Here is a 24,131-nt window from a genome sequence, read left to right on the forward strand (position 1 = left end):
ACAGACATTTGCAGTGTTTCTAGTCCAGTAATCAGAAATAGACCATGGTGGATTTTATTTTATTTTTTGGTGTTGGGGAGTCCAGAAATGTATAGAAAATAAAAAAGAACTGCAGTCTGCATCTCTGCAGTAACATTTGTTCTAATCAGATTTTTTGCACAAAGAGTGCCACGCATTCCTAACCACACTCACTTGAGCTCAGAACTCAACAATCTAAATCGGTTGCACTGGATCCCAATTCCTGGTTGTGTCCACCGAATAAGCAGAGCGTGTGGAATGGGACTTCCCCATTCTCTCCATCTCCCTGTAGCCCCAACACTCTCCAAAAGTGGTCTTTAAGGTTTGGAAATCCCTGGGAAAATTTGGAAAGCATACAGGAGGAGACGCAAGGTGGAGGCAAGGGCATGGAAGGGCCATTGCCCCAAGCAGTATCTAATCTGAAACAATGACGTTGGATGAAAACCAAGAAGCATAATTATGATGACATTATAATATAGTGTTAGCGGCTGAGAGTTCTTCAAAACATATCGAAAATGGAATAAGCATAAGACATCATAATTGGCAATATCCAAAAGCAATGATAAATATTATAGCTACATTATACAGTCCATTAAGCAGTCCCTATTAGGAGACTATCTCATCTACATGCAACTCATGGAAAAAAATGGACAGATGAAACAAAATATCACGAGTAACTTTAGACAGCTTTTAGATTTCCCAAACCTTTCCAAGAAAGTGCATCATCATCACCATGGCAACTCCATGTCAGCAGAGCATCTGGAAAAGAACGATAGGTGAGGAAAAACTCTTTTACCTGGGCAGCTGTTCTCATTAAAGTCTGCTGTTCTGAAAGCAGAACAAACCTTTTCACATGCACACACCAAAAAAGTAAACATATGGTCCATGGCATCCATCCCCGGTGGGCTGGCACATGTTTTTATGACTACATTCAGAAGGCCAGAGACTCCCCTTCGGGCTGCAGGTCCCTAAAGAAGGCTCCAGGAACTAAGCTCTGGTGGCAAGAAAAGGGAGAAAGCCTCGTCGCTCCATAAGTGAGCACATGCTTTGTATGCAGACATCACAGGGCCAAGGGGAAACGGATCCCTCTTTTGCAATATAAACACTGGCATGAGGCCTCCTGATTTGGATCAGCCCCACAGTCAGGGTGGGGGAAGGCTAAAGTTCCCACGCCCAAGGGTGGCTGGTAATTCCTATGTCAATGGGGTTCCTTATGCAGTGCTGCTTTTAGTTTGAGTTTTATCAGAGTGTTGAATGCCATCCTTAAATGGTTCACCACCAGGGATAATTCGGATAAGATACAAGAGCAAAAGATAGAGTTGCTTGCTGTGTATTCAACACACACACACACACACACACACACACACACAACTAATGGGCAAATGGTCACTGTTGTGCGTTTGTGATAAGAATGAAACTAGATGAAGCCAGTGAATGCAGGCCAGTCCCAGAAATGGTGCTGTACCCAACCAGAACTAAGGCATAGCAATGACTGTGAGGAACTCCTAATATTTCTCAAAAATTTTATTCCCATACCCTCCTCCACATAAGTGTAAATTGAAACCTGAAGCCCTTAGCCTTTTTTACTTATGCAGATGCATGGAAAAATGCAGAGGCCATATTCTATCCAATTGCTGATGAAGAGCTACATTCATTCCCACAGTGCAGCAGAATGGACAGTATTCCACTAGCAATGTCAGTCCAATGAGCAGAGGCAGCATTACATGCTTCCTAATGAGAGATAAGCAAAAAGCTCCATATTTTAAAGTACAATATAACTTTTTTAAAAAATTACTACAATAATAAATGGTGTTTCAATATAACCATAATAACAAACTATTTTAGCCCCCTTGTATTTATCTTCTAATAAGCATGCTCAGTTTGGGGCTTCTGCATCTCAGTCTGCTAACCTGTAAAATGGGAATATCACTAGGCTGTGAATCAACTTGGTACTGAGATCACTAGAAAGACTCTAAATGATTTCAAGAGGAGTATAATAGGGCTTTTAATGTTCTTTTCCTTGATTTAGCTTCCAAATTTACTATGCATGCATCATTTTGATTATAACCATGAAACCTGACAGTGTAACACCTGTCTTTTCAACTCGGAGGATGAGTGCCTGAGGCTACCCATGTGTTCAATTAGAGATAGAAGATAGAAGAGTTCCTTGGCTCTTTTCTTTTTTCAAACTTCTATCCTTGCTCTGCTCAACACACCAACGCTCTGGGGGTTCAGGCCGTATTTGTTGCAAACATATTGCTTTGCACATGGTATCTGTTCCGCAAGAAGAAAGGGAGACACTACAGTGACAGCCTACAGCTCTTCGGCTGAAAAGAAATCCAGCCAGCAGTACGTATTTGCATCAGACAGATGGATGGAGGCTTCCAATGCTGCTCTTAAGGCCTCAATCAAACAATACTCCCTGTCAACATTTGTTTTACAGATGGTAGGACAGACCTGCAAAACTGCACACTTCCCTGATACAGGGTGACAGGCGGATAGATGCCTCTTTATTGCCTCGTGTATCTATCTAGTATAGCATGACCTCCCCATGGCGTCCGCATCCCATCCCATCCCACCCATTCAGTCTGCTCCGTGTTGGTGGGGCGCCTTCATACAGCCCTGCCAGCCACATGACGATTGCAGCTGGCAAGTGAGAGGGGATCCATCTGAACAGTCATTGGGGGCCTCCAATGAATGCCTGCAAGTGTGTGTGGGGGGGTTATCCCGTGATGTACAAACCTCACAATGGGTTGGCAAGGCAGGTCCCACACACTGGGATCCAACTGGGCTTTGCAGTAGCCTGATGACAAGGGATATAACCAAAAGGAGGGATTCTCCAGATTAATACCTCACTTTATGGAGGTGGTTTTCGTAAGGATGGACTTTAGGGCCTGAATTAATTGTTGCCTTCTGATGGTCAACTGAAGCATGATGCCTGCGGTGAAACACCATCAAATCCACTGCTCCTTCCTATGGCCCCTTCTGGATTGGGCCTCCTATGCCTGCAGTTGGTATAGGGGTGGGGAGAAGAGGGTCTCCAATTCTCTCCAATAATAGTTTTCTTCCTTGGTGTACAGTGCAAATTGCAGGGCCTAATCCTGCTATGAACTATTGGTTTAGAATAGGTTTCAAGGTACTTATGTTACCTGCCAAGGTACTAATCCAATCTGCACATACCCTGTGGCTGCAATTTGCTTTCAAAAAACAGTTCACATCTAGTTTGGTCCTTCTGTGTTGGGTTTTAGGAGTCACCATCCCAGTCTGGAAAGCACTGTGATCCACGCTCCTGGGAATGGTGTACTTGATTCATTCATTGATTATTCACTCAAAATGTGCCACAGCACTGAGCACTAGGAGAAACCTGTAGTAGTTTTCTACATTCTTGTGTAGACTCTAAATCGGAATATAACTGGGAATGGGACTGAATTGTTGTTGCTTTTTATAACTCATTATATTTTTTTCAGTGATTCCCCCATCCTGTAAGTAATGGTCATTAATACTTTAAACAATGGCTCACAAAGAAATGCCTACTCAGAAGTGAGTCCCATTCCCAGACAAATATTGGGAATGGCCGTGCTGTGACATTTCCGGACACTCGAGAAATGTCTAATTTACAACATTCTTCCTATGATCCCTCCTTGTGCCACCTATTGATACATAATAACCTGGGAGTAACTCCCCCTGAATTCTACGGGGCTTACAACTACAGAGGCACGTATACGTTTGCATGATTACTTTGGATCCAACCCAGTGTTCCTTAGATGAGCTGCTTTAAATTTACTTTGAAGAGCAAATAATTTATCATACGGTATTCAGGTCTAGTCACGTGCATGAGCTTGTGCCGAGCGAGAGGTCTCAGGGTTTGTGCCCTAGCCTCCACTGGACCATGAAGCTCACCGCGTGTCTTTGCACCAGTCACTGACTCTCAGCCTAATCTACCTCACAGGGCTGAACTGAGGAGGGGGAGATCCACATATGCTGCCCTGTGTCACTTACAAGGCCGGTTTTGTCACACGTCAAAAATTAGTTTTGAAAATACAGCACAAGCACACACTGAGTTTGCATAGTTGCCTGTTTTCACTGCATTAAGCAACCCTTTCCTAGGCTGTTTCCATGATGTTTGAACTCAGAAATCAGGGCTGTTGGGGTGCAACCTATGGTTATGTATGTATGTATTTATTTATTTAAAGTTTTTATATTCGTCCCCATTGCTACACAGCCTCGGGACGGCTCACAACACAAATAAATAAAACAAATAAAATTACAATTACAATTAAAACTTGGAAACACACTGGCTGCATAATTAAAACTATAAATATTAAGGATTATTAAAATAATGTTTAAATAAAAAGGTCTTGGCCTGGCGCCGAAAAACAAATAACAATGGCGCCAGGCAGACCTCTCTGGGGAGCGCATTCCGCAGATGGGGCGCCACCGCAGAGAAGGCCCTCCTCCGGGTTCTTTGCTTCCTGATATCTCTTACGGAAGGCTCCCGGAGGAGGGCCCCTGCTGCCGATCTCAAGGGGCGGGAGGGCAAATATGGCTGCAGACCATAAACAATGGATGAACAGCCCAACATCCATACTGGGACATTTTCAACATACTACACTATGGATTCTCTATTACATGGTCACCATTAACCTATATTGTGATAATCATTTTTTTCCTTTTGGTTCTATTTCTTTCTGTGTGGGCGTATTATTTTCTTTCTCAAATGATTCTATCATGTCCTCTATTCCATGCCTTCTGTATAAGGATAAAAGCATGTTACAGTCTAACTGAAACAATCTTCAGTAATCCTTCTTATTGGACTGGTTGCTAGAAAGCCACAATCCAAATAGAAACAGATCCAAATGGTTTCATATATATACTTATTTGGGTTTACCCTGATCTACGATTTATCTATGAACACTAAAAAAAAAAACCATTTTCTGATTTCATAGGGATAACTGGCAGTGAAAATATATACCTTTTTAATAGAAATTGTGTGATTTGATTTGATTTTTATAACAAAAATGGCTTTTATAATACAAAAAAATCTACAGTGTTGATTGGAGGACAGAAACAAAGCATAGAAGGCAAAGGATTCCATGCATTCATATGTGGAAACTCAGGCCTATGGGTATCTTAAAACCATAGAAATTATGCAAATAGAACAGAATGCGTGTAAATCCATAAGAGGGGATAAAATTGTCAATGAGCTGTTGATAGAATCACTGATAATCCAGAAGACATAGGCAGAAAAGATTTAATACATTGCTAGGAGGGGCATTGGATGTTTTTACACTTGACCGTCCCAAAGATCCATTGATCAAGCAGGGCACGCTAAAGAAACTAGTTAGCACACATCCTGTGGCTGCAAGAGCAGTTTTATTCTTGTGGTATGACAATTATTGCATTTTTCTTGATTTGGGGTTGTAAACTGATTTGTATATTTATATGTCACCCAGTGAACATAGTTATTGATATTTGCTGAATATAATACATAAATAAACAAAAAATAAATAGAACACATATCACTCTTTATTCATACTTTTTTCATTTCTATACTGCCCTACTGGGCAGTTTATACAATACACAAAAAAACAATGCAATAAAATGCAGTAAAAATAATAAAAATCTTATAAGAAACATTCAAAATTCATTTTATTAGTTGAAACTTATGTAGAGTTTAGTATTGAAAAATGGGCATTAGATCTTTGCTGTAAATCTTGCCACCAATAAGCCCCCTTGCAGATCTCTCTCTCTCTCTCTCTCTCTCTCTCTCACACACACACACACCCCACACACCTCACAACAGATGTCCCTGAAATATAGTCCTTGCTGGAAACAGAAAGGTCAAATTCTTGAGTTCATAGGCTACAGAAAAAAAGCCTTGTCCTAGGAGAGAGAGTTGTTGAGCATTCCTGTATCTCTGCCAGCATCACGGTCATGAACGAAAGCCTTCACCAGAAGTACCGATGTGCAGCACTTCCAGAATCTGGAGCCCAGCATTTGTGGGCCAGTCCAGGAGCTGCATTTGCATAATGCCTTCGCAAGCCATTGAGCAATCATGTCTCCGGGGCAGCAGGAGAGTTTCATGAAAAGCTGTACATGTCAATTGTATCTGTCTGTACTGATTTGACTGTACACAAAATAGCTCTTTGGAGCAAGATGGCCGAGTCAGCCCAGCTGTGCTGCCTGTCAGTTGCCCTCACATTTATGATGGTTTGGCTATTTCATGAGGGTTAGTTTGGCCTGACAGGACTTGACTGATGGTGGCCAAGAGGCATTTGGGATGCTATTTAAGTCAATCACTTCATTCTGCCCTTATTCTGCCACTTCCCTCATTTTTTTGTGGCACATAGATAGGGTTAGCAAAATCCAGCAATTTTCATCCCATTCCATTTTTCATTTACCCAGTTTCAGTTCAGGCCAATTCCCCAACAATGTTTGTATTTTGTTTTAAAGGATTAGTATGCATTTTCACACTTGCCACAAATGCACACATTTTTGCTCCCGTGTCCATTCCTGCAGCTATTTTCTCTACAATAATGCCACATGTTTCTGTTGTTTTCCTTACTGTGCTCACTCTTCCAAAGCATATGATTCTTGTGCACACTTTTCCCTGATGCCTACATTGTCATGTGTGCTTTTTGGAGCGGAAAACTGTAGAAAGCACAATTTCAGTCCCCAACTCTGTTCCGATTTGCTTTTTAGATCATCAGGTTCATTTCTGTTACACCACCTAAAGGATCAAACCTATTGCTCACCCATTCCCACCTATAAATGACAAAGGGCACACTTCTGTACATGTTTAGGCAGAAGAAAAGCTTACACCTCCCAGCATACTTCAGCTATGCACAGAATTGTCACTCATGTGCTGCATTTTTCCATGGTTCTTACACTCAGTGCACAGTTGACGAAACAATTTGTCTCAGAAAACTCTGAGACCAACTTCTTCTCTTGACTTGCACAGTGTGGTCAGGGTCAACATGGTATTTAATGGCCGATTTCAATTTCTATATTGCCAAAGGTTTCTGGGAAGACAGAGTCAACTTTGCACATGATCTGGACAGCTCCATGAAAGCACAGCTGATGAGTGTTCTGGGATCTGAAGTGGCTTCCTATTCTATGGAGAACATGCAAGATGTACAGTTTAACTTTCAGAACCCTAAGCTGTGATCTCACACCTACCCTTCTGTTGGCTTTGCATCTTCTCATGCTTCTTCAGGCCTTGTGTAGTGAGCAAATAATGACTTCCCACCCACTCTTAATAATGTCAGCAATGCACTAAATCACAACATAAGAGATGCCTTCTTGATGTCCTTTGCAACTCTTTGGCTGCTTCTCTGAAGGTTCACCAAAATGCAAACTAGAGCATCCTTTAGAAGCATTAAGCACACTTATTATTTAAATTGTTATGGTCTGTGAGTTTCAAGTCCAATTGGTTTAGGCTTATATCCACTTTCCTACAGATAGCATTTTCTTGAACTTCATGTGAGCTTCTGAGTATACACAGAATGGCGCTGTCAGGATACTGATATTCAACAAGTGCATCTGGTATTCATCAGAATTAAGGCATCACCTTAACCCATTGATTCTTTACACTGAGTTTATTTTCCATAGTTTTACCCATTATTTTACACATCATGATTGCAGCAGTGTGAGTATGTCGAAAAAGACAGGCTTACTTTCCTGAAATTTGTTTTATTTTAAAATGTATTATTTAAGAATGAGAAAAACTCTTCTTATCTCAAGAAAACTTTCCAAAGTCTCTGGCTCTGGAATGAGGCTTTAACAGCTGACCTTATTTCACCAAGCAATCCATCATCAAACCAACACAGGAGTGGTAGTATATTACAGTGGTACAGATGAAGTATTCCACTAATATATAATAAAAGTCATGTCATTTTTATGATGTATTTTCTGTAATATAAGCTACCCAGCAGAAATACTTTCTAGAGGCTTGAATCCTTCAAGGTTAATTTAAAAGAAATATTTATGTTGTGATTCTTTTTGGAACTGAGAAGAGATTAATGACTTATACTGTATCTTAAAAGGCAGTCATGGTGTTCTTCTAGGGCTGTTAAGCACAAAGAGCATGGACCAGCAAAAGTTAAGCATCTTTAAGTGCCATTGAATTCCATGGGAGATATTAAGGCTGTTGTGTCCTGTTGAAGACAACAGTACCTAAAATTGTTTACATCTGGCTGAATTGTATCCCAAATGAGGTAAAATATATTGAAAAAAATTCTAGATCTCCTACCTGTTTTATTTTTATGCTGTAGTGATGCACCTGTCAGGAAGCTTTTCTTAATTCACACCTCTGTACTAAGTATTTCCTATTTCAGTAGGAAGTATCTTCTTTTTCTAGACTTGTTCCATTAATTGCTATTGCATACATCGTGCCCATAATTAAGATAAAAGCCAGTTTAAAATAGAAGGAAGGAGGAAAGTAGGTTCAAAGGAAGAAAGAGCAACCAGCGCTCTTTCAGCAACAGTGACTTGGTGAAAATATAATTGTCATGGCCCATCCAACAACTTAGCTCCCCATTCCAGACCTTCCACTGCCAAATCCCAATTGAACCCAATGCCTTTAATTTCACTCATTTTGCTTGATATTATGAGTTGATGATCTTGGTGGCAGAGGAATATTAGAAGGGGGCTTTTGCTGAACACAACTAACTGGATAGAAAAGGTTCTCGAAGGTTTATGACCAGAAGAAAGGACATTGCTGCAGGGTTATTAGAGCAGTAGATTAGAAATTGTGGAATCTGCTCCCCGGAGAGGTGTGCCTGGCACCGAGTTTATATTCTTTTCAGAGCCAGGTCAAAACCTTTTTATTTAATCACTATTTTAAAAGCTAATATTTTATCATTTTGAACAGTTGCTTTGATTTTGTCTTTTATGTAAAGTTTTGTTGAATTATGTCATTTATAAATGTAATTTTATTGTCCTTCAATTTTATGTATTGTGAGCCGTCCTGAGATGCTGAGGCATAAGGGACAGCGTACAAAAGTTTTAAATGAGTAAATAGATAAATTAGAACAGTGCCAGTGGGGTCTGCAACAAAATATTACAGTGCAGAACAGTTCTATTCAAATTTTCATCCAATCATATCCCATTTCCCCTGAGCAATCATCTTGCCGAGTTTGATCTGTATTTACCCTCCTCACGCACATACACAGAGACACTGTAGAGTTGTATTCTGCTTCTGCAAACCTTGGGTTTCCCCAAATCTGCTAATACTTCCCTCTTATGCAGGGATAGTGGTACTCTGGCTATGTCAGGACAGGTGCTTGGAGTATATAGGATATTGCTGTTAGTATTTAGGATATCGCAAGCTGTTTGGAACCTCCATTTTAATTCTGCCTCTATCTGAGTATAGACAAACAATGTCTCTGCATCATGATATGGTTCATATCCAGAAGAATTAACACATAGTCTGGATATTAGGAAATCACATCCCGAACAGAAGGTGGCAGATGAGATCATGAGAAAGCTTGTTACTATCAAAGTGCAAGACATACCTGCATAGCTGGGCAGGCTGGTCACATCTATGGCACCTGAGTCATCTGTGCAGCCAGGGACTGAGACATCCCTCACCAAAGCTCCCAGCCCAGCTTTCCACGCAAGTCAGGATCCACCTGAATTCAAATGTCCTAATCAGCTCTCGTGTCAGGAATTTTGAACCAAAGGAAATCTGTCATTGCTACCTGGTCAGCAAAGGCATAAAAGGGGACTCTACCATGTGCTACAGGTTGATCGTCCTTTTGCTGTGATCAAAATTATTCTCGAGAATAGAATATAATTTTGCTCCTTTCATTCTTGCCATTCTTGATTGGGAAGAGTGTGCCAAGTCCAGACCCCCTGAGACCTTCGAAAGGAAACTGCAGAGGCAAAGAACTCAGAGATAGGGTTGTGCTTAAACAAAGTCAGAATCTAAGCTTAGGCAAGAACAATTGGGTGGAGCAAAGGACTTCCAAGTGAAGGAGGAAGACAGAAGAAACAGGACAAGGAGACAATGTTACGCAGCCACAGATGACAAGGTGTACAGATGCAAATTGAAACAGCAAGTCATGTTCCTTCTACTCTTGTGGAGCGTCATTGTGTGATGCCTGCCATATTTCTGATGCACTTTTTTCCAAAGTGTTTATATGTTTATATTGTCCAATGTAGCAAGAAAACTTAAATGCTGGAGTCATGTTGCGGACCTTTGAGTGGTGGCAGCTGGACGCCATCCAGATGCCTACAGGAGAGATTGGGGCCCCATTTCAGACCTCAGATATGCATGCTGAGATTGGAAGTGGGACTTCGATTGTGGAAAGCCTTCCTGCCACCCTCACAGCCAGCATGCTTCTTTCTGCAGTGGCCGTGGCTCCAAAATCTTTGGAACCAGGATGGAAGAAAACATTGGGATAGCGAGGCTGTGCTGAGATGCGGGAAATCCTGGCAGTGCCTTATCCCCTCCAAACACAGATGGATGGAACTGGCCATCCATGGATTTTGCAACCTGTGAGCAGCTCATCATCCAAGTTCAGGGAGCCACATGCAGCCACACAGGATGTCATTCATGACTGTGTGCTTGAAGATCACATGAAACTGCAGAAAATACGGATTATGCCACTATGTTTATTTACAATCTAAATTGTTATGGCAGAGGAACATCACACAAACACTGACCTTTCCAGATAATCCAACAGCAGATTCTGTTTGTTTGCAGTAGCAAAAATGATGGCAATTGATGATGCCTGAAAAACATGCAACTATAATGCCGTGATTAAAAATGGAGCACATTTCAGCTAACTCTTTATTCTTTGTATGATTATGATACACAAATACTAACATTAATGGCATTTTTAATATAATGAACATAAAATTACAGTTGGCAGTCAAGAGCGCTCTAGCAGATAAGTAAGGCAATTTTCCTCATCATTTTTCTCTTTGTTGTCAATCTTGTCGCATAGTCCATTGCCTTTCCAATGAGCTGTAATGTGAATATTCAAGCCTCTGCCGCTCCCCGGTATATAAATTCTGCTTGAAATAGTTCTGTTTAATGCCTTCTGTTTTTAATAGGCTTTATCAAATAAACTGTGTGTTCTGAGGGTTTCACTGGTGATATACAAGTATTTGCATCCATATTGACAGGAGAAATGATGGCATTTTCATTTACAGACTTAAGCAATTAGAAAACGTGAACAGACAGACAGGTTTGCTTTGCAAATTTGCTTTTGAGCACCTTCTATTTTGTTTTCTTAATACCTGCCATTCAGCCCTATTTCAACACAACAATAAGTGCAATTCAGGGGGGTAATGGCAAAAGTTGGAAGAGGCAAAGTATGCCTCATGCATTAGGTGCAAGGGGAATGGGACACAGATGTGGCATGGTCCCAGCCAGGCCTCTGGCTCCGCAGCAGTTGGCCTGAAAGGGCAGACTGCAGAGACCCCAAGCACCGGGGCCAGCGTGGTGTAGTGGCTAAGAGAGAGGGACCGGACTCAGGTGACCTGGGTGCTGGGCCCTGCTCAGCCATGGAGCCCACTGGATGATTCTGGGCCAGCCACAGACTCTCAGCCCAACTTACCTCACAGGGCTGCTGTGAGGATAAAAGTGAAAGCAGGAGGAAAAGAATGGTGTCAGCTGCTTTGCGTATTTGGAAGGGAAAAGGCGGGATTTACATCTAAGAAATAAAGACACGAATGAGCACAAACCCCCTTTCCATTCCAGTACCCAGTAGCCTGAAGCCCATGAAGGCCCAGTCCTTGCCAATTCAGAGTCCCCAGAAATGGCAGTCTCTGGGCCTAGCGCCCCAAGGGGCTTCTCTTTCAATGAATCCTTCATTTCTGCACACACCCTGCCTGGCAAAGATGCCTCCTGTCATGAGGCATAACAGAGCAGCACCCCAGTGCAAGGAGCAGGCACGAGGGCTGTCACTGTTTGCACCTGCTCACTGAGGAGGGGTAGATCCTGGGATGGGCAGTATGGCAAAGGCAGATGCGAAGAAGAGGAAAGTCATGCTGGACCAGCCCGAGGTTCATCCAGTCAAGTGCTCCATACCCACGGTGGCAAACCAGCTGCCCACAGGATCCTTCCAGCAGGGTACAAGACCCCCACCTGCCCGACCCCTCAGCACCTGGTGCATGCAGGCAGCCATGCCACCTCTGTGAAGGAGGGGGCACCTAGCCAGCCAGGTTGGTAGCCACCGAGAGCTTCCTCTCTCACAACTTCCTGTGGCAGCAACTTCCATAATTCAGCTATAAGTGCATAAGATGCAAGTGCTCAATTTGCTTGAAGCAAGTTGACGCAAGTTGTCAGCCTCTGAGTGCCTGCTGGTCCCATTGTCTCCACCATAACTGACTTGTTCTTTTCTGCCCAACTGGATATCTACTAGCCATCATTCTCCTGAGCCTCTGTATTTGGATCTGAAGTTAAGAGCCTGAGGAAAGTGGAATCATAACAAAGGACTGCCCCGCTATTTCCACTCTGGCCAGTCAGATGCCTACAGAATGCCCAGAAGCTGGCAAAAAAGCAGGAGTACCCTCCCGATGTTGTGCCAGCCACTGGTCTTGGAGGTAGGATATTGTCATGAGGACTAGTAGCCATCAGTAGCTCCATATATTGGTATTTATTTATTTATTCTTTTAAAGGCCACAGAGTCCGCAGCTTGGGAGTGCTCCTCGACCCGGAGCTTTCACTCGAAGCTCAGGTAACAGCAGTGGCGAGGAGCACTTTCCTCCAGCTTCGGCTGATTCATCAGCTGCGCCCCTATCTGGAGTACGACAGCCTCGCAACAGTGACTCATGCACTGGTGACTTCCCGTCTTGACTTCTGTAACGCGCTCTATGTGGGGCTGCCCTTGAAGACAGTCCGGATACTTCAATTGGTTCAAAATAGAGCTGCCAGGCTGCTGACGGGAACTGGACGTTATGCTCACATGACTCCAGTTCTCTGTCAGCTTCACTGGCTCCCCATTGAAGTCCGGGCCCAATTCAAGGTGTTGGTGATGACCTATAAAGCCCTAAATGGCTTGGGTCCTGGTTACCTGAAGGAGCGCTTACGTCCATATATGCCCAGCCGCCCCTTGAGATCAGCAGGAGAGGCCCTCCTCCGGGAGCCCTCAGTGAAGGAAATTAGGAGGGTGGCTACTCGGAGGAGGGCTTTCTCAGCGGTGGCGCCTAAGTTATGGAATGCGCTCCCCAGAGAGGTCCACCTGGCGCCATCATTATTTGTTTTTCGGTGCCAGGCGAAGACCTTTTTATTTATACAGCATTTTAAATGTTAATATTATTGAATTTTATTTGGCCAGGGCGGCTTATTTTATTTTACTGTATATATTTTAATTGTCATTGTTTTAATGTATTTTGTATTCGATGTTGTAAGCCGCCCCGAGGCCTTGGCAAGGGGCGGCATAGAAATGTTTTAATAAATAAACAAACAAACAAACAAACAAACCAGGCAGAACATCCTTTGCCAAAAGTATCCAATTACCTGTAAAAGCAGGGACTAATTTTCTACTGATTTCTGTGGGCAAAGAGAAATCATTTTGCCAAAATACCGGGGGGGGGGGGGGCAGAGTTGCTGCTTAACTTACACAGTTATTTTAAGCAGCCTAGGGTTCAAGGGTTCTCCTCCAACCCACCAAGCCCTCATGCTGCTCCCAGAGGTGCAAGTCCCTTTCTGACACACAATGTGTTCCCAAGGCATTCTGGGAAAGGAAGGAAACCTCTAGATATTTGAGATCGTATGAGGCATCAGAATCATCACTGGTGGTACTGAGAAGGATTAAGAGTTTGAGCTATGTTCATATTTAACAGTTGTTTGGGAATGCTTGCTGGCGAAAGGAAAGGCAATCTATATACTTTCAGTTAGAGAAAGGTCACTCACAAAGAAACATTTTACAGCTCACAATGCTTTGATTTTGCTGTAAACCAGCTGTCCAGCATGTCGTTCGGAATTTCTTAATATCCTGAAAGTATTAGTCATATATTTCTATGATTCCCCCTGTTCATTCAGTATCTGTTCTAGCAGTGGACAAATCTGACAGTTCTGGTTTATCTCAGTTGCTGATTTGTTCCATCTCAAATTTGGTTCATCCAAATCCTTGTGCTTTTGTTTTTAACCTTTGCACAAAATTTCATATGCAATATTGGTGCACATTTCTCTATTTTTGTTGATCTCTATTTTTGTGTGATTTTGACTAACATACACATTTATAAGCAATTTTGTAATAGGATGTGTGTTTAAATGTCATTTTTCTTAATATATGAATTTCTGCACACCTGACAATTATAAATTCAGAGAAATGAAAAATTTTAAAATTAACTGAATTTTAGTTTACATATTGTTTCAAAAGTGCAAAATTAGGCATGCTTCCCTTAAAAATTTCTCTCTAATCTTTTCTGTAATTTCCATCAACAGCACCTCTGGCACTCTCAGCCCAATCAACAGTTTACAGTAGAACTGAGAGTAAGAAGACTACAATGTCAATAGTGACATTGAAATGGCAATGAAATTGAATTGAAATAAAATGGCAACTCTACCCTCTTTTGGAAACTTCCCTTCAAGAATGTGCAAGGTATTTATTCCATGAATCAAACTCTGGATTGCCAATGTCTGCTTTCCCTCCCCCACTGTGTAAGTTATCATCACGCCTCATTATCGTATGTCAGTTTGGCGCATGCTGAGAAATAAAGCATCATAAAAAGGATGAAATTTATGAAGGAATGTTTCATCCTGGAGGAGATGACCCTTTTCTACTCGAGTTGTCTATCACAAACCTGAAGCACCCCGTTAGCCACCGGGAAATACGACCACAAGGGTGTTTTAGTTGTCCTGCAAGTTTTCCACATAATTAATTTAGAGACACACTGAGGCATTTAATCAAACTAAACTGCCATTCATATCTGCAAGAGCTTGGCATAGTTAGTGAAGACAAATTCACATTTTGGATTACAGCCAAATATGTACATTTATTGGAAATCTTTCCCATGAGACTGGAGTCAGGTTTAATCATGCTTTGAGAAGACCTATTGAAAACACTGAATAAGATAGTCACCATGACTAACTCAAGCCCCACTGATTTCAATGATTTCACGTCTTGATCCAACCCTTTGTGTTCAATGGACTTAGTCTAATGCCCAGAATTGCAGCCTCATCAAGAAAGTCCAACACAAATGCAGTTTTCTTCATATCTTCCCTGACACTAGTAGAAGGTCAAAGTGAGTATTTTTTAACTAACACCTTATACACAACTAATATTGCCTAAAGTTAGGAATAGGTGACTCAGTCTGTTTATGGTGCATGTATGTTTTCCTAAGTCTTCTGCCCACTTCCTGTATTGATCTCTGATTTTAACCCCCCCATCACATTTACACATATTTTGGTATACATTTTTAGAATATATGCTCTCACATGCATTTATAAATGTATTTGATAAGTTTAAACACTGAAACCTTCATAACGATAGTTGGAGCAATGGAAAATCCAAGAATGCTTTACGCTTTGGCTAAGAAGTATACATCATGTCTGTTTGCATTAGAATTTACAACAATCAAATTCCTCAAGCATCGTGGTATGAAGTCTACAGCTGAGCAGCTCCAAACATGTGCTGAAGAGAGCCCTGATAAGAAAATGTGTAGAAAAATTGGGAGGTAGCAGCATGAACTGAAGGAAGCTATAAAAAAGCTAGGATAATTTTCTGAAAGGGATCAAGGACCTTTGGCCTGTGGCTGAAATCCACTCTGTGGAATTCGCCATCTCTCCCATGGAGGCCACCTTGCAAATCTTGGCCTTCTCCTCAGTCCTGATCCTTCTCCTAGCACTAAATATGGGCTGCCTTGCCCAAGCACTGGGTAAAGAAGGAATCCCCATTTTATCTCCGATTCCCTTCCCTTTCATTTTTTCTTCTCATTATATTTTCCATGTGAACTAGCCATGCTATCTAAGTAAAGCAGCTATTCGGTATCCCTGGCAAACATACATTCAGACAAATGCTGTGTTGAAAAGATTATCATCCACACAATGAAATGGCAGATTTCTAAATGCTACCTTTACAGATCACATTAGTTCCATTTGGGCTGTAATCAGCATCCAGGACAAAAAGCCTAAAAGACAACTGCAGTTTATTTTCTAGTGTTGAACAGTGGTGGGGAAAAAGGTGGGAGGGTGGACAAATAGGGGGAAAAACACTTCAGAATTGAACTTCTTGCTGTTCTTGTTTGTCACTAAAATGGAGATGCCACATCGGTTATTGTTTCCAACATATATATTAGCTCAACAACTTTCTTAGACCAACCAGTCAGTTGAGAAGGTGTGCGGGCTTTTAAGATTTCCAAGTCTCTTTTATCATGCAAGAAGTTATAAGCAGTGAACTCAGGGGGTGAGATAGGATAGTGGAAGAAAAAGCCCAGATTTGATGGTAAAGCCGGACTATCCTCATGCTCCAAGTTCTCATGTGAAGAAAGGCAGGATCCTAAAGACAAGCAGACTAGGCTCTGCAAGTCAGGATGGCCGTGGGCTGCGTCTGGAGCTTCCCTAGGCTTGCTAGAAAAGCTTTTCTGATCAAGAAATTCTCAGAAACATGACTGTGTGTGTGCACTTTTAATTGGCTCAGTAAAGCTGATACATTCATATAGAATTTGCATTTTTTTTTGGCCAACATGGGCATACCTTTGCTCACTTGCTCTTTATCTCTTTCTTTGTGTGACTGCTTATTGATCGCTTCAACATCTTTAAAAATTAACGTGAATGTTTAAAGCCAAGCATCCAGGGCTGTGTGCAAAGGAATGCTGCCTTCTCACCCCTTTTGTTCCATGAACAAGACCCCACCAAATATGCAACAGAGATTTAGGGCTTCCAGGGGCCATGAGAAATGAGTGGAAATGCTAATCTCTGGAGTAAGCTTGGTCAGTAGGAGTTCATATAAAGGAGATCCCAAAAAGAGCATTTTGGTTCATTTTGGGCCTACCTATAAGAAGCATTAAATCTCCAATGGGCAAGTTCTGCTTATTTATTTATTTAAAACATTTGTACACTGCCCAATTGTGCCACAGCACCTCTGGGAGGCTCACAACCACAAGATTAAAAAAAACAGTAAAACATAATAAAACCAATAACACATTAAAACAATAAAACACAGCAAAGCATACAAAACTAATGTCTATCCAATTAGCTATTAAAATGATTTTTAAAAAGGAAGGTCTTTGCCTGGCTCCAAAAAGAAGGAAGGCGCTCGGCGGATCTCCTTGGGGAGAGCATTCCAGGTGCGGGGAGCAGCTGCAGAAAAGGCCCTCCCCCTAGCGGCCATCCCTCTCGCCTCCTTAAGGGATGGCTCACACAGGAGGGCCCCCTGCGTAGATCTCGGAAGCCGGGTAGGCACACACGGGTGCAGGCACTCCCTAAGAGAGCCGGGGCCTAAGCTTTATATGTCAACACAAGCGCTTTGAATTGGGCCCAGGTCACAGCTGGTAACCAATGCAGTTCTTTCAGTATAGATGTTATGTGGGCCGCTCTAGGGGCTCCCGTCACCAACCGGGCAGCCCTGTTCTGTACCAATATCCAGCCAAGGAGGCTCCTTGTGCATATGGTCCTGTTGCTTCCTCTCCTAGGCTGCACTACATGTAAAGAAATACATATTTGCTTAGCTGTCCAATAGAAGTTTTCCCCTTATCAAATATGAAAATCAAAAGTCATGCATTAGCTCAACTCCCCCAAGTAGATAATTAGTATTTCCCTTTTCTGAATAGGAAACTGAGACTACAAGCCCAAGGTGTCAAATTAGATCCATGGTGCTCATATTATTTAAACCCAGGACCCTCAGCTCAAGCTTCCTATCCATTGAACTGCACTCACTTGAAAGGATTTGAAGGCCAGGTGCTCTTTCATTTATACACGTTATTGATAGCTGTCCATCTGTCTTTCATAAAACAGAAGTGTAATCTGGGCGCTGAAGGTTCTGAAGGGAACTCTCGTTCTGAGAAATGAAGAGTGTCAGTTTTGCAGTGAGATAATGCAACAGAAGGTCAAGGTTGACAAATCAATGCCTGGCTAATGCCTCAAACACATTCCCTGTAGCGTTCGTCCAGAGAGATAAATGAGGGGGTCTGTCATTCAACTTGATTCTAAACAATGGCACACTTTAAAGTAGAGGGGATCCTAATTGGAATCAATTTCTTTTGGATGATACAGTTACAAATCAACAGAACTGTAGTTTTGGTAAGTGCACCAGGAATGGAGTCCAATGTTTAAGAGTGGGATTATATTAGGCATTTTCTTTGATTGTAACAAATACTCTTGTTTTACATAGCACATGATATACTGCGGTATAGATCCACTGACTGGCACTATCAACAAAACATTTCTTATTGGTTCTTTGAAGCATTAGCTTGGGTCATCTTTACACACACACACACACACACACACACACACACACACACACACTTATTTACCTGCAGTCCCATCTGGGATGATTTATTTCACATGTCTCTGGCACACTTTAAAATATATGATTAATTAATTGATAAAGCGGAGGAGAGATAAAGCATAGAGTGGATATTGGTTGACTACTTATGAAGGAATCCTCCCAAAGTGAGGGGCTCCGTCAATGGATCTTCAGATCCTGGTGATCCCCATCAGGTTGCCTGTATGATGGAACTCTTACAAAATGAAAAGAAATCTTCTCCCTTCAGTGGTTGACCAGGCTAGGAAGGCACTCTTTGAGCAGGGTAGTTTGTGCTCAAGATAGTGATGCATTCCTAGGTGCACTTATGGTGAAGCCACTAAAGGGACCATTTTTTCTGATTCCTGCCTCTGCTCCCCTGAGTGCATTTTGAGACATCCTACTTACTGGGATATGATTTCTGATGGTGTGGCAGCTTACCCCACAGTCTTATAATATTCCCTTTCCCACATTTCAGCAGTACCTTAAACTGCTGGTAGTGGATCGGATGCAGGAGAAGAGTCCTGGCTGCTGCCGTGCTTCCATGCAAGCAGAATTCTGGAGATATTCTTCATACAGCGCAGTTTAGTCTTTAAAAGAATGGCAACAATCCAGTAGGGGGTTTATAGCCCAATTGTAAGCATGTTTACTCTGAAACAAGCCTCACAGTATTTAATGAGGCTTTTCCTCCAGTAAGTGTGCATAGGAATGCAGCATAACTTAAGAATGTTACTGTGACCCATTAGTGAGCCCATATTTTTAATGCATCTGCATTTAAAATGTAGTCCAATTTGGTCACCCCAAAAAAATGCCAGAGGACTAGCATGAAATCACTGTTTTTCAAGAAAGATCACAAGTTCTTTTGAAAGATCAAGGATAGCTGCTTCCAAGGGATTATGAAATTGATGTTGCCATCAGATTGCCACTGGCCACAAAAAACACGGCAGGGGGGCACATTTGAACCTCTTAAGACAGAAAGTTCCACAAGCCTGAGGCCATAACAAAACCTCAGAGGATGCTGAGCAATGGAAAAGTTCTTATACTGAAGACCAAGATGTGTGGAGAAGTTCATAAAAATAGAGGTAGGTCTTTAGAAAATTAGGTGCCAAACTGCCAAGGAAATTAGAACAATCATAAATTGGTTTAGCATAGGTATATAGCTGAAAACATGAACCTGCAGTTATATCTGATGACTCTGAATGCATGAGTTGCTATTCCTAAAGCTACAGTTCTTTTTAAATCAAGAATGTTTTTGATTTTTTTAAATCCCTTCCCTTTCGGATCCCGTCCTCGTCTTATCCTTGCATGTAGTGTGGATGGAAACACGCATTGCTCTACTTTATTTGGCTATGCTATTTTTCATGGTAAAATTAAATGGGCCAGTTAAATGAACCAGTGGTCTCACTGGGCGTAAACCATATTCTAATGAAATCCTGTTTGGAGGGTAATTGTTAGATTTTGCTACTTTCAAATATGTATCCAAGCAAGTGGACCTCATAGGGAATTCCCACTAGGCATGAATGGATGGTTCTAAGCTGTCCAACTCATCTCCTACAATTTCCTATGGGATGTGTGTATTGTACACTGTACTGAGTCGTGTTGACTTACCAGTTCATACTGAATTTGCAGTATGAGGCGACAGAGATTTTCTTTCTGCTTTGGTGGCGGTGGCGGGGGGAACAAGCTAGTTTGGGATTCAGAGTTTGTCAGAGCAAGAGAAAACATGAAATAATGACAAGGACTGCATCATAATCTCGCCATACATAGAAGCATGCTTCATTGCATTATCTTCAATGGGAGCATGTCAATTTACTTCTGACAAAGATCTGGTCCCAAGTACATTATAAGAGTCTCAGTGGAATTTAAGACCTTTAAGGTTAAAGAAAATGGATTCTATAAAACTAAAACTAAAATGTGTATTATTTCTCAGAGGATACAATTGTAACAAGCTTTACCTGATGGCAAAATCCAATTATCCTAGTAAAGGTTGTACACAAGTAATTTCTCTTTTCATGTCAAAGTAAACTGCAGTATGAATTGGAGGGAGGGTGTTATTTTGACTTTAAAAATGCACAATTCCCCCTCCTGTGCCATTGTTGTTTGTTTTGTTAGTAAACAAACAAGAGGGAGCGCACAGCATCAAAAGCAAGGTAAGAGGTTTGTGTTCAGAACTAAAAGGCAGAAACTAAGAATAAACTAGAACCCTAAATATTTCAAGGGGTAAGAAAGGTTATTCCTAGTGTTCTGCTAGTGGTATTTTGGATCCAGAAACAATTCATACATTTATGGGTAGGGACTGAAGAGCTTTATTAGCAGACCATAGAAAAGGGATTGCAAATGCAAGGTGAGGGTGTGTTTTTTTCTGTCCCACAAGACAAATGGCTGTCCCACAAGCAGTGCTGCACATCTTCTGAACCCAAACCCAGAATGGTTTGGTGGCACACAGAGGACAATCAAGAATTCAGGGCATCTTCGGTTCCCATATTCCCAGCATGCCCCAAGCAGAGCTGAAAACTACATAGGATGCTGGCCTGTCCCAGTCAGACGCTTGGTCCATTGAGCTCAATAATGTCTACACTGAATGACAGCATTTTTCTCAGGTTTCAGAGTCTTTCCAGATCTACCTGGAGCTGTGAGGGTTGCATTTAAGACTGTGTGTGTGTCAAAAGCAGATGCTATTCCCCATCCAAACTTCTGGCCTGCTTAGAACAAGTCAGAAAGGCATAGGATGTGATGGTTTAGGGTATGGAATGGGCTTCCATGGAAGGTGGTTGAAGCCCCATTGGTGAAGGTGCTCAAGGACAGGCTAGATATGCACATGGTCTGCATGTCAGGAGTGGAGCTGGCTGGAGCCAAGGGTCAGTCTAGATGGCCCAGGAGACCCCTTCTGACTCACCCAGTTTCTATGTCTCCCTCCCACAGACTTCCCCCATCACCTCTTTAGGAATGGTCTGCCTGACCACAATCCCATGTGCATTCACCAACATGTTGGCCTGCTTGAGCATAGCGAGACTTACCTCTGAATAAACATGCATTTCTGCATTTCTTTTCAAATATAACTGGTTCTATTTTTGATGATGATTTGTGCTTAACAGAAGCAAGTATCTTGCTACTTGCATAGCTCACTTTTTTAAAAAAGCATATTCATTTGTAATAGGTGAAAGCAGCTATTTTTAGCATTGTGTCAGTGTCTGAACTTCAACACTTGAGCTATTGAGAAAGTTGATAAGAAAAAACAGATTTTTTTTTTTTGCTTTTTCTATTTAATGGGCTTTATTCTTTCTACTGTTTCTATTGTACATAATGAATGCATATGAAGGGCTGATCCTAAGGCAGTCTACATAAATGCATAGTTTAGTTTGCAAAGACTTGAGTAGGAAGGTGAAAGAAGTCTTTGTGCAGTAGCTGAGCTGCCACAGAAGTTTCTTATCTGACTCAATTTGAGCTCCAGCTCCATGGATTCAAGTGCTGAAAGGAATCACTGATTACTTCAATCAGTGATCAAGGGGGTGGCTGCAGCTCAGAAGCAGAGCACAGAACTGCCTTGCAAGCATCAGGTCATGTTCAATCCTCTGCATTTCCAGGCAGGGCTGGGAAAATTCATGCTGAGACCCTGGAGAGCCACAGCGAGTGAGTGTCAAAAGCACCGGACTAGATGGACCTAGGGACCATTCCGTGATCCTCCATCGTGTGCCACTTGCTCAACCCACAGAATCTTCAGTGAGGGAAGTGTGGGGTGGTTGAAGCTACTTGGACAGAAATACTGGGTGAAGAATCTCCTCTCCATCCCTTGCTTCTATTGAGGCAACTTCAGTGTTCATGGGTTTCCCTTGGCTATGAACAGAGACTGGGTCCTGATGCAGTGGGTGCAGGAGCACACCAGTAGCTCAACTGGGGTTCCTTTACAAATTACACTGGCCCTACTGTGGAGCAGAGCTGGGTCCCCAAGAGAAGTGACAGCTGGAGGAGCTTGGACAGAAAAGGCTCATCAGAGGGCCTGATGAGTGGGTGATCTGGTCTCCACTCCAGTCTATAATTATGGATAAAGTGCAATGCACTGCCCATTCTGCTTCATATTTGAGACATACATTATCTTGATGTTCTTATCTTAAAAAGATGTTTAACTCCCAACTAATCTTGTGGGCTTTATTCATTTTGCCTTCCTCCTAGGAACCAATGGAAGCATATCCCCTCACCCAACCTAATGTTCGTAGCAACCCCACAAGGTAGGATGAACTGAGCAATGGTGACTAGCTCAAAGCCTAGGTGAACATTTGAAATTGGGTTCTCTTATTCATGGTCCAGGAGATGAAACAGTTTCCTAGCTCTTCCAAGAAGAAGAGGTGGTGCTTTGTAAAGTACAACAAAAGTATAATGGAGAATGGTCAACTCTTGTGGTTAATGTGAAACTGATACCTTAGAGAAGAGAGAGAGTGAAGGACCAGAAAGGTTTGCTTGTGTTTGCTTGTGTTAAATGCAAAATCAAAGGTGGGAGCAGCTGCATTCTGTACTGGCTCCTTTAGGACATACAATCTTATGCAGTCATGCAGTCTTATCTTATGCAAATCTTATCTTATAGGATACGATCTTATGCAGAAAAATATCCTAAAATTCTAAACATGCTGGTTGACACATGCTAGTAGTTTAGGACCTTTTTTCTTATTTGAACCATGTTTTCGGAACCCTTTTCTTGTGCCTCTTAGCAATATAAACACATTATGTAACATCTAGATTTGGATACTTAGAAGTTCACCACAAAGTTAAATCGGTCCCCATTCTCCTGTAAAGGGAAAAATAAATGATGCAATTTTTATTTAGCAGGGAAAACAATTCTTCTTACTAAATGCAGTTTTAAAATCCAGGAGCATTGTGTCCTTGCCAAATGCTTTCAAACTGTATAAACCCTTTTACTTCAGCCAGGGCTGTTGATCTGCCCATCCCCATTATTCTTCAAACTGGTTAAGAGAGGAGCAGCCACAGTTCATGTCTTAGCTCAACTAGGAATCTGGAGGGGGGCCTCTGGCAATAAGTTTTGCTATTACTTACTTGGAAGACAGCCACTGAATTGAGAAGGATTTCCTTCCAAGGGTACATGGAAATGATCCAGCTTGAATGCTGCAGCCCTGTAAGCAAGCCAGGTAGCCTTAATGAAATCCGTGGGATGACATCTTATACACAAATTAAGAAAACCCTGAGGCCAGGGATCCTGTGTTACTGGAATTCTTTGCCTTCTGCTGCTTCCAGTCTGACCTGTGTGGGTGCTATCCATGGTGCTGAATTCCATCGTCAAAATAGGCTCGCCGCTACGAGGCATCGTGGCTAGCTCCCCACCGGCATGGGAGCCAACCAGCCTCCCCTGACAATACTTCTTCCTTTCATATTGAATGTAGGCGTGGGTGACCTCAGGCATAGTATGTGGCAAGCAGAGAGACAGAGGAAATAACCTGTCTCCTACCACCTCGTGCTGCAATAAGCAAGACCACAGGCATTTTCCCCAGAGGGGGAGGCATGTCTGAATAAAGGAGAGCTCTCTTGTGGGTGGTGCAGTGAGCAGAACTCCAAGGAAAGGGCCAGTGGGTGGGTGGGGGGGATTGTGTCACAAATCTTCAGCCAGCCTAAAAGTTTAGGCAGGTACCAAAAATTGCCCCTCCCAAACACACACACACACACAGAGAGACAGAGACACAGAGACAG

Source organism: Varanus komodoensis, unplaced genomic scaffold (assembly GCF_004798865.1).
Source record: "Varanus komodoensis strain SLA01 unplaced genomic scaffold, ASM479886v1 scaffold6_4, whole genome shotgun sequence".
Lineage (NCBI taxonomy): Eukaryota > Metazoa > Chordata > Lepidosauria > Squamata > Varanidae > Varanus > Varanus komodoensis.